Below are 12,328 nucleotides of genomic sequence, written 5' to 3' on the forward strand. Positions count from 1 at the left end.
CTATTATTAACATCTTTTATTAGCATGATGTTTTGCTACAATGAATGAGCCAATATTGATGCATTATGATTAATTAACCTCCATACTTTGTTCAGATTCCATCTACTGTCCTTTTTCCAGCATCGTATCCAGGATACCATGTTACTTTTAGTTTTTCTCCTTAGGCTTCTCTTGGCTGTGAAAGTGTGTGTCTCAGATTTTCTTGGTTTTGATGACCTTGACAATTTTGAGGAGTACTGGTCAAGTATTTCATAAAATATCCCTGAACCGGGATTTGTATCATATTTTTGTCATGACCTAAGGACGCCTGTGGTGTCCTTTGGCGAGAGATGGCCTGTAGCTTCCTCCAGGAGCTGGGAGAGGAAGCTCGCAGCCTGCGGGCCAAGACCTCTCTCACCTGGGGGCGGGACCGGGCCCAGACCACGCCCATCGTTCCGCCCAGCCCCTCACCCAACCCCGCCTCCACCCCGTCCAGCCCCTGGCGCGCGGCTCCGCCCCGGGGCGTGTTGGGGCAGCGGGCCCAGGAGTTTTCCGACCCGCGGGCTCCTCCTCCCGCCCCGCCCAGACGGCTGCGGAACCCGCCGTCCCGAGCGCCCTGAGAGCGGGAGTGGGACAAAACTCGGGGCCAGTCCGAGGTTCCGCGCCCGGGACGCCTGCAGAGATAGCTGCTGCTGCCCGCGTCCCTGTTCGCCCCTCGCGGTCCCCCACCCCCGTGGCCAGTGGCCAGGTGAGTGAGGGTTCTCCGGGGCACAGGACGGGGCGGTGGCAGGGCGCCGCGGCCCCCTACAGGAAGCCCCGAGCCGCCCCGCTTCCCCTCCCGGCCCTGCGGCTTCCTGGTTGCATAGCATGGGGGGAAGGGGACGAGTGTCGGGCTTGTCCCGGACGGGCTGCGTCGGCCTGGCTGCCCAGCTCTGTCAGAGACGGGGGGTTGCCCTCCCTGTGGACTGGCGGTACACAGTCTGGGTCCCCCCCTCCCCGCCCCGGGCCACGGGATTGTGCCGCTCTGCTTGGTTCAGGGGCTCAGCTGGCTGGGGCCGGCTTCGGACCGGGTGAACCTGCGACAAGAAGGCGACTGGCTAGTGCAGAGATGGCCAGTGGCCACGACCGCTCTGACTCCGCTGAATTCTCGAGACTGCGTGTGTCCTTCCGGGAATGGCTTGTGCTGAGGCGAGCTAGTAGAGGAGGCTGCCTTCAGGAACTTTCCTCCGGAACTGGAAAGACAAATTCCTGGGAGCTGTTAGTGTTGGAGTTGATTTGTAAGGCACTTTATTTGAGAGAATGCGGGATCCATCCCAGGTGCTGTGTGTTTACCTGCTCTGCCTTTCCCCCATCTCCAACCTTGAGCTACAGTTTCAGGGAGGGGTTCTTGGACTTTTTCCACCCACCCTGGGCTCAATCCAGCCCCCTGAAGATTTAAAAAGGTAGAAACCTGTCTGTTGGCTTAAAGAAGAGTTGTGAAGTTCATCAGCTTGGGACTTTATAGAGGAGAAGCTAAGCCAGCCAGTTACAACCGAACCTGGGAACGGTCTGCCAGGCACATTTCTGTCCCTGCCCTTCTAATCAGTGACCGTTCTTTGGAGATTGAGTGTTTTTGGACAGACCCAGCGTATCTGTGGTGGCTGGCCATTCTTCCTTCCCTCCCTGCCTTCACTCTGCTTCCTGCGGCCTTGACCTGGGCTTGGAGTGGCCCTGTGAGGGGTGAGCCTCTGTCACACCCACCCCTCAGCAGGAACAAAAGCTTGCAGGGCAGTGCCAGGCTGAGTCCAGGAGCTGGACAGGCAGGGTGTGTTATCTTGCTCACTCTGGACTGGCTCTCATTGTGTTCCTTCAATCCTTCCTTGTTTCAGTCAGTTGTTGGGGATTCCGGGAGGATTAACAGGGCCCCTTCCCGCAAGGTACTCCGTGGTGTTCCTTGACGAGAGAGGCCAGGGGAGGTGCCGGGGCAGTTAGCTGGCACCTTGGTACCTCAGGCTCCTGCATTCCTCCTGAATCTCACCTCTTACTAGTCTCCGAGCCTTGGTTTCCTCATCTTTAAGGTGGGGGTAATAATAATACCTACCTCACAGGGTTATTGTGAGGAATTAAATGAGTTAATTATACTTAACAACCATACAGCTGGGGCATTGATCTGAACAGGTGGTAGCTGGTGCACCATACCCATGTGTCCAGGTGGACGTCACCCAGGTTAAACATAAAGCTCTCAGCAGAGCCTGGCGCAGAAGTAATCACCTGTAAGCGTCAGCAATACAATTATAATAATAACCATCACTCCCTTCATGCAGCTGAAGGTCCAGCCAAGTTGAACTGCTTTCCTTCTGACCCGTTCCTCTGTCTTAGCTCAGGCTGTTCTGCCCTCCAACCCTCATTTCTGCCCGTTATTCATCACCCTTCTGGGAGCCTTCCAGGTGCCTGCTCCGAGCAGGAAGGGACAAGACATGCTGGGAGCCCCCGCAGCCCTCCTCCTCCACTCCTTTGACACCACTTCTCGATACTGGCCTTGCAGTACTAATTGTATGGCCACAAGTCTTATCTCTGCCCCGTCCTTGGTCTCTGGAGGGTGGGGGCTGTTTCTCATTCGTCTTTTGGTCTCAGAGCACCCAGGATGGACCTTGCCTAATGTAGGTATTCAGCAGATGTTATGCTGAGTGAAAGAGGCAGGCCAGGGAAGTAAAGTTTCCCTGTTGTTAAAATATTAGACCTTGGAAGCTGAATTTGGATAAGCAAAAAAAAAAAAAGGTGGGGAGAGTGAGATGGAAGTTCTGAGTCCAGACTGAGAGGTGGGAGTAGGAACTGACTGAGAGGCCAAGTAGCAGTTCCCTTTGATTCCTTTCTGTTTCCGGGGCCAGGATAGTAGACAGGGCTCATCCTGGATTGCTGTACCTAGAAGGTCAAGATCGATTAGTGATGCCTTGGCCATGTGATTTGAGGAGGCTGGGTATTTTGGGATGATACGAGTGAGAATTGAGCCAAAAATAGGTGAGTGTGGGTTTTTCTTGGGAATTCACTGCAGAATAGAGGGGGTGAGGGGAAGCCAGTGCGGGCAGGAGGTGAGCGTAGAAACGGAATCTGTGCTGACGGCTGGATGTTCAGAGGACCCAGGGCCTCTCTGGAGCTCCCGCTCCTTCTTCCTGGGTCACCTATTCCTTCCTCTTCTCAGCTGCCATCCCTTCCCCCTCAAGCCTGAAGCAGTCCCTGGCACTTGGTCCTGGGGGGGGGGCACTGGCGAAGATTCTGTGTGTAGGTGTGCTGTGCAGTCACAGCCAAGCAGACCGACTCCAGTTTCTCTGGATTTTTCTGTACAGCACCTGTGAACCCACTGCCTGCAGAACATCAGCAATTTGAGGGGTACCTAGATAGGAAAGCTCTTAGGGGAAATGAAAAAACTGGAATTTCCTTGTTGCGAATTTGCATTTTTAAAAAGAGTTGTTGAAATTCATTGGAGCTTTCTAATAACTCCTGAAACCATACCACATTACACTTGCTGACCCTGATTCAGGTACCCCACGAATTAAAGGGGTGACATCACGTGGTGGTTTGTGTTTGGGAGGATCCTGACAGTGTAGCCTGAACAGTGACTGGCTTTGCTCCTGACGTGAGAAAGTAATGGGTGAGGACAACCGAGGGGTCAAAAGACAGAGTGCTCATCCCTGCTGGGTACCCTGGTAAAGCCACAGAGCCACACAGAGTCCCAGTGTTCTAGATGGTAAAAATGCCCACCTCAGGTGGTTGTTTGCAGAATCTGGTGAGAAGATGTTTGTAAAAGAGGTTTGAGATCAGTGAGAGGGTGGCGATGGCGATGGCGATATCTTGGGTGTGTTCCTTCGAGGAACCTTGAAGCTGGGGGTGGAGTGTGCAGGTGGCTGATTCCTGGCTCTGTGATCTCTTAGGGTCTAGTCTTCCAGGGGCTTTTGCTTCTGAAGTTTCCGCTGCCTTAGCAGAGAAATAGGGGAGGAATTGCTCCTGAAATTGAGAGGGAAGTCAGGTACCTCCAGCCCTTACCTATAGCGTGGGGAGAGGCTGGCTTGGAGGACAGTGAGATGGAAAGCAGTCTGAGTGAGGGACAGGGAGAAACTCAGAGGCTCGTAACAGGGAGGCGGTGGGAGCATAGGGCTGACGAAACCTGGGCAGTGGCATCCCTGGGGGTAAAGGGTGTGTATGGGGGCGGTGCTGGTGATAGCGCATGCGAGCTTGCTTGTGTCCTCCTAAAAGGTCACAGCTATTTTAGGAAGCTGTGACAAGGGATGTTTCTATTGGACTCAGCATTAGTGAGTACCCACTGGTTGCCTAGCCCTGTGCTGTGAGCACAAAAGCAGAGGCCACCCCCACTAGGTTGTCCCCTGGCTGCTCTGTAGTGCAAATGTAAAATAATTTGTTCAACCTTTCCCTTGTTGATGGGTATGGAGACTGTTGACTGTTTTTATAATTTGAAACAGTGTTGGAGTAAACAATCTATAGGATCCTGTTTGGAATGTTGAATGTATTTATTTATGAGGAAGAGTTGCCGTTTTTATGATACTAAGTTTTCCAAATCAGGGACAGGTTACAGGCCTTGGAATATGGAATGTCTTTACTAAATATTAAGAATGGGATTCTATATGTGTAAGCACATTTGACTGTCCTTTATGATTGGATTACCGCATTCTGTTGATTCTTATTTTGTGGTTGGCTTTATTCCTTTGACAACTATGTAAGTTTAAAAAGCTAAAGATCTAATCTGCTCTTAGAAACAATAATTAGTACATATACGAAAACTAAAAAAAAGTGCAATATACTGTTTATATGTATTTACATGCAATATAATGTGCATGTGCAGTCGAACTATAATAATTCTACATAATAAAACTGGAAGAAAAAAAAAGAAATAAAAAGAGACAGATCCGAAAGGCTTTGCCAGTGAATTGGTCACATATGGAGAGGAAAAGGAAGAGATTAGTGTTGAAACCTAACGTTTTAACCCTAGCAAATGGGTGAAAAAGGATGTGAATTACTAAGGTAGGAAAAACAGGAGTATTTCGTAAGAGAAAATAAAAGTTTAAAAAGCAAAAGTATTGATTTTTAAAATAAATACTTTTAGTTTTCTGAAAAAAAAAAAAAGAATGGGATTCTAACTGGATGTGCTGGAAAGCTCTCTGTATATACCTCATGTAATATATGTCACATAATTTGGAAATTATTCCTAAATAATTTTTTCGTATTCTTTCTACCTGTTTTTCTGTTTGTTGGTCATTAATTTCAACCTTTATCATTATTCCTTTCTTCTTACTTTTGGCTTATTTTGTTGCTCTACTTTTAACTAATTGGTTCATTTATTTTTAGTCTTTTATTCTAATGAAAAAAGCACATGAAGCTCAACATTTTCTTCTGAGTACAACAGTAGCCGACTGGCCTTGGTATGAAATGCTCACCTTTCCATAGCTTTCTAGTTATTATGTAGATAAGTTTTGATCCAAGGACTTATTAGAAGGTGGCATCCTGAATTTCTCAGTAGTTTTGTCGGGGGTATGATCCTATTTTAATGTTTGCTAACTTTATTGGGTTATGATTAGTGACTGTGATTGGCAAAATCTCTTGTCGGGCTGTGTTAAGATTTTCTTTGTGGCCAGCTACACAATCAATATGAAAAAGTGCATGGGCTTGTATTCTCTGTGGACACAGACTTCAGAGACATCTGTGATCTTGAGGTTGCCCTCTACGGCTTTGCTTATCGATCTATCAAATTCTGAGAGCTGGATCTGAAATTCTCATTTTAATCTATTTTAAAATCAAGGTCAATTTATATTTGTTCTGGATTTACGGATTTGGCGTGCATGTTTGATATATGTTAAGTTTATCAAGCTTGTCTTTGTGAATTATACCTGGGGTCATTTGTTGCTTATTTAATGTTTTTGGCCTTTGGCCCTAAATTCCATATTATCTGTGTTTTAGGAGTGTATATCGCCAAGAATCTGGGAGAATCCCTTATTCTATACAGTCCTAAAATTATTAACTCAGTGCATTTTATAAGATAGTGAGTGAAAGGCTCAGAAATGTACAGGCAGCAGGCAGTCAGGGAGTTAAGCCATGTCCTTTAGTGTCCACTCAGGGTCATGCAGAGTGGTAGTAATAAGGCCCCTGCCTGCCTCTCAGCGCCCCGATTATTGTGAGCTCCCGCATCCTTGCCTGTCCCAGTGTTTCCCACGAAAGCCAGGTTTTTAGGAGGGATGGATAAAAAGATCTGCCTGCAGAGCCCAGGGCCAGGCCTGGGTACCATGCCCTTACAGTTGGTTCCCACTCCCTGCCCCCCATGCCTTACGTCCAAGGAGATGGACAGCTCTGACTTGCAGTTACACGTTTCCTTCCTCATTTGCGGCAGCAAGGTGGACTTGCTCTTTTTTCCCAAGGGATATGACAGAATAGTACACAAAAATGTCCCAGGGCCAGATGTCGGATATAAAGACCTGGGTCCCAAGTCTTACGCTCTTTTCTATGCTTGTGCTTTAAGTCACGCAAACTATTTCAAGAGACTGGAATGGCCTAAGCCTTGTGGACCCATGAAATCCTGGCGAGCAGGTTTTCAAGTTCTGTGTTTCCAGATAAAGGCAAATGGCCAACATATGGCTGGAAAAAACCCTTAGCCTGCGGAGGCAGGATTATTGGGAAGTCCTCAACATGTTTTTAATATTGGTATTTCCATTTCTAGTTTTTCTATGTATTTTTCTAATATGTCTTTGCCTTAATTTTTAATTTTTCTTTCTCACTTATAAAAAGTTTCTCTTGTAATCAGCACATGACTGGGAGGTGGGGGGAGATGGTAGAAGGCAGTGATAATAACAACAAGCTGAATTTGGTAGTTTCTGTCTTTGGTAGAGAATTCAGCGTCTTATTTTCTGTTTATTCTTTATTATACTTAAGTGATATTTCTGTCCTGATTTCTGCTGTCTTGGTTAAGTTTCTCATCATTCCTCTTCCCCACCTACCTGCATTAGGATTCAAGATTGGTCGTGATTTAAGAGAGGAGTTTCTCTCTTTCTACAGAAATTGGAATCCAGGGTTAATAAGTGTCTGTTCTATGAGGTTGTCCAGGCATCAGGCTGCTTACGTAAAGTCGCTCCCAGCATTCTCCAGGGCTTTGGTTTTCAAACTTGAGCATGTTTAATAATAACCTAGCGGGTCTGTTAAAATAGATTCCTGGGCCCCACCCCTAGAGGTTCTGATTTAGGAGGTCTGTGGTAACGCCCGAGAAATTGCACTTCTGACGGGCGCCCAGGTTGTGCTGATGCTGTCAGTCTGGGGCCCACACGGGTGGGTGGTGCTGCTCTAGGTGTTTCCCATACCTGCTCGGCCCAGAACAGCTGACTTCCTGACAGGCCCTGCCTAGCTGCCAGGGATGCTCAGAAACACGGTCCGTATTTGGGGCTGCCCGTGCCAGGCTGCAGCGAATGTTCTGTTACGGAAGCAAAAGGGGGCAGATGGTTGGGGAGGGGGAGCAACCAGAAGTTTCTGGAACACCACCCACTGCTGTTCTCAACCAGAAACCATGACTGTGCTTGTCAGTTTTGCCATTGGCTAAGGCAGCCTTCCTCGGGTTGGGAAAGGGGACTGGTGTCTCATGACAGTGGCAGGCCAGCAGGCAGTGCAAGGCACCACAGCCTCCGGGCCCGTGGGCTGGTGACTGGACAGGCACGTCGCTGCTACTTTGCCGATGCTCTGAGGGTCATCGCTGCTTCCAGGCTGTTCCCGATAGTCCAGTCTGGCAGCCGTGCATCCTGCCACTTGGAGCCACCTCCTGATCTTGGCCCCTTGGGATGGGGATGGGGGTGTTTCCCTCCAAGACCCAGCTTTGGGATGGAGAGTATTCTACTGTGCTTTCTCCTCCCAACTCACCTTCCTCAGCTCCAAGTGTTACACATCCAGGTGTTGACCATCTCCATGAGACCCTGGGGGCAGAGGCCACATGAACCCTGAACTGAGCTGGGCTGATGGTCAGCGAGGCTCCTAATCCCCCATACAGATCGGAACAAGTGGCCACCAACCACTGCTCTCTGCTGTTGTTAACTCACGGGGGAGCCTGGGGAGATGCAGTGCCCCCGAAGATGATGCCTTCTCTGCGGATGATCGTGTGGGGCTTTAGCAGGAGGCAGCAGGGTCCCTTTCTCATTCTGGCTTTCCCAGGATAGCCTTTACGTTTCTGAGGCCATTCTCCAGCCCTGGAAGGTGGAATGGCACCCGGAAGTGTGTGAGTCGCGGGGAGCTGGCCTGGGCTGTGATGCATTGGCCTGGAGGTCGAGAAAGGCGGTTGAGTCTTTGTCCTGCCCCAGCTGGTCCTGGGACCCCAGGCGGGCCTGCTCCCCAGGACTCGGCTCCCACTCTGGAAAATAAGCTGGTTGAAGCAGAGGATCTTCTGAAGGCCCCTTCCAGCTCTGATGTTGTAGGATTTCTGTGTAATCCAGGGGCCAGTGCACTGGGAATTGGCTTTATTCCTAAGAGGTGTCTTTTTGAACCTGCTTGCTCAAGTTCAGCCCCTTGGTGGGGCCTGGGCACTGGCCCGTTGCCTCTCTCCCTGCCTCCTTTGCCTGGAGCTTCTCCAGGCCGGGCCACCCCAGGTTACAGCCTCGGGGGGCAGTTTGAGGCACTGCCTGGCTAATGATTGGCGTGGGTTCCAGCTATTCTTGAATTCCTGGGTGTGGGCTGGTGGGGGGGGGGGCGGTTGAATGTTTAACAGCACATTGCGTAGGTTTTTGTTCAGTGCCAGGGAAAGCACGGTCAGGGCTGGTGGAGTGCTGCCCAGGGGCTTGACGGCACCCGCCACCCACAGCTCAGAGGTGAGGCGGTGCCCCAGCAGAGTCAGGGATGTTCCGACGCCTCTCACATCCCTTGAGGTCTGGCCTTGTCATGGGAGGGGAACGTCTGACATAAGTTCTCTCTGCCCCCAGAATTCCTGGCGCCTCTGTACCAGAAACTCTGACCAAAGAGGTCGTTGGAACAGGTGCCACCAGGATGTGAAAGAGATGAGTCAGGGTCCACTGGTGTCCTGTCGGTATGTGTCAGGGACCTCGCCGTGCCCTGCCCCGTGGAGGAGGAGAGGAGAGCCCTGTCCTACAGTCCAGGCACTGACTCTCTTGCTGGGAGGCCTGGAAAAAAATAATTTTCGCATCTGGCTTAAAGGCAGGCCAGGATCGAACTCGGCTTAAGGGAAGGTGTAAAGGAGACAAGGACAGGCTGCTTTAGGATCAGAAATCCTGAAGGATGGGAAGTGCTGAGGTATCGGCTTGGCTGAGCTACAGACATGCATTTCCTGCATTCTTTCCAGCACCTGGAGACCTCTAGGGACCTTCTGTTTTCTTGCAATGCACAGTGTCACTCTTGGCCCAGGGCCCTTTGGCAGGCCTTAGGCTCCCCCCTCCACAGGGGCCAGCCCCACCTGAGCTCTGAGAGAGCATTTTCTCCTCCAGCATGATCTGTAGGCTCTCGCAGGGATTTCTTTTCAGCTTCCAGCTGAACAAGGCTGTCTGGGGACTTTGTCACCATTAGAAGAGTGGCCCTCGATGAGTGCTATTTGAAGCACTGCATTCTAGGCAGGGCAGGAGTGCTCAGCCACTTGGAGCTGGAATAGATACTCTCTCAAGTCTTCTAGGTTTGAAAGACTGGGCCTTTCCAAAGGCAGCTAGACTGTCCCAGGACTGGGCAGTATCAGGGCCTCCCTGATAGAGGCCCGGGGACTCCCTGCTGCCTTTAGACCTTTAGTCTGGCCTGCCACCCCTCTCCCCGCAATTTGTTGTGAGAGAGGAGCTGTGACTGACTTGCGGATGAAGGTGAGATGGCTCATCCCATCTTACGTGGCAGGGCCCTGGGTGAATGCCTGTTCCATTCATTACAAATACAGGAGCTTGCAGGGACAGCCCAGGTAGGGACTAGTGGGCAGCCAGAGCAGGCACCCGGGATGCAGGCGCAGCAGCTGCAGCCCTCACTGTGTGCCACCACGTGGGGATGTGGAACCCTTGTTACCAGGACTCCTATTTTTTTAATTTAAAACAAAATTTAAATTGGAGAGTCTCTTTTGCAGCCTCATCCCGCCCCTCCCCACAACAAAATAAATGTTTGTGAACTCCAGAACCTCCAGGGAGCTCCAGGTTCTGGGCAGCACAAGTTGACAGCCACAGATCCCTCGCAGGCTCACTCATTTAAGCGCGAGGGAGAGATACAGGGGGGAGCCTTAGGTTTGCCAGGGCCCATCAGAGAGAAGCTGGTGTCCTCCCACCTCTCCTCCCTGCTCTCAAAGAGCCATTTCCTGAGTCTCAGCCTTAATCTCCATTCTGCCTGGAAGTGGCTCTTAAACACATTCTGGGTATTATCCTGAAACTGCTCTTTTGTGTTTATCTCCCTAGCTAGAGGGAAAGCCTGGTGCAGGCCCGGACTTTATTTTCCCTCCTGTGCCACAGGGAGTGTAGCCCAGAGTGCTGGGTACCTCTCTGAGCCCAGAGATGGAATTAGTGTAAAGATAATGAAACTTTAGCTTCAGGTTCAAATCCTCAAACCACCCCACCCCCATCACTTGCATGTGGCCCTTCCGAGGCTGTGGGAGGGGCCCTAGCAGGGAATTCACAAAGTCATGTAGTTTTGTAGAATTTGCAAAAAAGTCTTCTAAATCAGCTGCTTAAAGAGGGCTCCTAAGATTATGTAGGCTTCAGGCTCCACAAAATCTGGACCTCCCTCTAGAGATGCTGGTGAAAATCCAGGGATTGGCTGGCGTCCTGCCTTTTGGACAGTGGGCTCTTGGCTTGGGGTCAGGAAGTGGTGGGAGTCCTGAGCCAGCCCTGGGAGGCTCTTGCTTTGTCACCTGGGCCTGTCACTTCCCCTCTCTGGTTGTCAGTTTCTCCATTTGTGACAGGGATGCTGAGGTGGGGTGGGAGTGAACTGAGTCATCTCTAGGGCTGCGTGACCTCTGGTGTCCCAGTTGCTTGGTCCTAGCTGGCTGGGCATGATCATCCCGCCCTCACATCACACTGCCCACCTTTCCCCTCCCGAGAATATTTGCATTGCTGGCTGGGTGTGTCTGGGCTGGCCACACAGAACACACTCACAGGCCCCAGGTCTCACCATGGTGATTCATGTTGACTGATAATACAAGCAAGCAAAGCTTTATTGAGCTCTTATTCCCAGGAGATGTGAGCTCCGGGTTTCTCTCTCCCTTCTCGGGTGGAGTGGGTTTTTTTCGTGGCCTTGGGTTTATTGCTTCCCGTGTCTTAGAAAGCTTGCGGAGTGAGGTAGACTTGTGCACTGATCTCTTACACAGAGAGAGCAGAGGCCTTTTCAGACAGAACCCTGTGGAAGGATGGAGGATGGGGGAATGAAGAGGAGCAGTGGTTGCTGTGTGTATTCATTCTCTGTTGCCACTGCAACAGATTATATATATTTAGTGGCTTAAAGCCACACAGCTTTTCTGTGTAGTAAAATACGCAGCCTCATAAAGTTTATCATTTAAATCACGTTTAGGTATGCAGTTCACTGGCATTAAGTATATTCACATTACTGTGCAACCACCACCACCACTCAGCTCCAGAACTTTGCATCTTTCAAAACTGAGACTCCGTTTCCATTAAACACTAACCCCTCCCATTCTACTCTTCCCCCAGCCCCTCCCTGGCACCCACCATTCTGCTGTCTCTGAATCTGACTACTCAGGTGCCTCATATAAGTGGAATTATGTAATGCTTATCTTTCTGTGGCTTATTTCACTCAGCATACGTCCTCAAGTTTCAGCCCCATTGAGGCATGTGTCAGAATTCCCTTCCTTTTCAAGGTTGCATACTATTCTGTTGTGGATACACCACATTTTGTTTATCCACTCATCTGTCGATGGGCATTTGGGCTGTTGTGAATAATAACTGCCGTGAACATTGGTGTGCCAATATGTTTGAGTCCAGCTTTTAGTTCTTTTGGGTACAGACCCAGTAGGGGAATTACTGGGTCATATGCTTCATTTTTTTGAGGAACCACCCTACTGTTTGCCACTGTGGCTACAGTGTTTTAGCACATGACTTTTCTGTTGTGCGTTTTTGTCTAGTGCATCTCCTGGTGTTTATTGGCAGGGTTATAGGTTCCAGGTTTTTCCTGGAAGCTTTTGGGGAGAGTTTGTTTCCTTGTCTTCAGCTTCTAGAGACTGTCTTCTGCACCCCTTGGCTTCTGGCCGTCTTCCTGCATGGGTGGAATCCCAGTCACACTTCTTATGTTCTTTTTCATCTTAATTTTTCCTTATTCTTTCCTTTCATCCTTAACACAGCCTGGAAATGACTCATGGGCCCACCTGGATAATCCAGGGTAATCTCCCCATCTTGAGGGTAGTAACCTT

General features: G+C 50.0%; 1 protein-coding gene across 1 annotated transcript in view; it reads left to right on the forward strand.

Moving 5' to 3' along the window:
- The first annotated feature begins 522 nt into the window (after positions 1–522).
- Positions 523–12,328, forward strand: part of ANXA11 (annexin A11) — a 38,157-nt gene continuing 26,351 nt past the window's right edge. The window contains exon 1 of the mRNA XM_032491583.1: positions 523–727. The gene's annotated coding sequence lies outside the window, so the exon portion shown is untranslated. The remainder of the gene's footprint in view (positions 728–12,328) is intronic.

This window comes from Camelus ferus, chromosome 11 (assembly GCF_009834535.1).
Source record: "Camelus ferus isolate YT-003-E chromosome 11, BCGSAC_Cfer_1.0, whole genome shotgun sequence".
In the NCBI taxonomy this organism is placed as follows: Eukaryota; Metazoa; Chordata; class Mammalia; order Artiodactyla; family Camelidae; genus Camelus; species Camelus ferus.